Source organism: Crocodylus porosus, unplaced genomic scaffold (genome assembly GCF_001723895.1).
Source record: "Crocodylus porosus isolate Cpor-Errol unplaced genomic scaffold, CroPor_comp1, whole genome shotgun sequence".
NCBI classification, from domain to species: domain Eukaryota; kingdom Metazoa; phylum Chordata; order Crocodylia; family Crocodylidae; genus Crocodylus; species Crocodylus porosus.
The window spans coordinates 28,309,274-28,309,942 of record NW_017728915.1 but is presented as its reverse complement, the minus strand read 5'-3'; positions in this window follow the sequence as shown (position 1 = coordinate 28,309,942).

Below are 669 nucleotides of genomic sequence, written 5' to 3'. Positions count from 1 at the left end.
AGTAAATTGGATGCTTATCTTGCTGGGATCCTATGACCCCAGCTGACTTCCTGCCCTTTGGGCAGGGGGCTGGACTCGATGATCTCTCAAGGTCCCTTCCAGCCCTGATGTCTATGAAATCTACGAAATTTTTGAAGAACTGCTATTAAAAAAGGGAAAATGTCTGTCTCTCTCAGTGCAAAAGGTGATGAGGCAATGAGTTCAGACAGCATTAAGATTAAATCTTAATGGAAAAAAAATACCTGTAAGAAGTTTAAGACAGTGGAATTAGCAGCTTAGTTAATCTGTGAGTCCCCTTTGTTGGAAGTTTTCAAAAGAAGAGGCTGGGCAAACATAAACTGGGACACAACAGAATAAAAGCCAACAGTGCGCTCTTGTTGCAAAGTAAAGAAACTGCATATTGGGTTGTATTTATCAAGAAAAGCAATAGCAAGAAAAGTGATTCTTCTGCTCTGTTTAGTACTGGTGAGGTCTCACTAGCTTGGGAGGCTAGGGCAGAATACACCCATGGCCTGGCACCATACTCCCCAGCCAGCGTCTGCCTGGTGTGGAGATAGACGTCTTTTTGCCCCTCTTCTGCAGCTCAATCCACAGCCAGGCTGGAATTGCCTCAGTCCCACCCTTCCCCAGCTATTCCCCCGTAACCTGGCACCAGCACCTCTCTCCCCA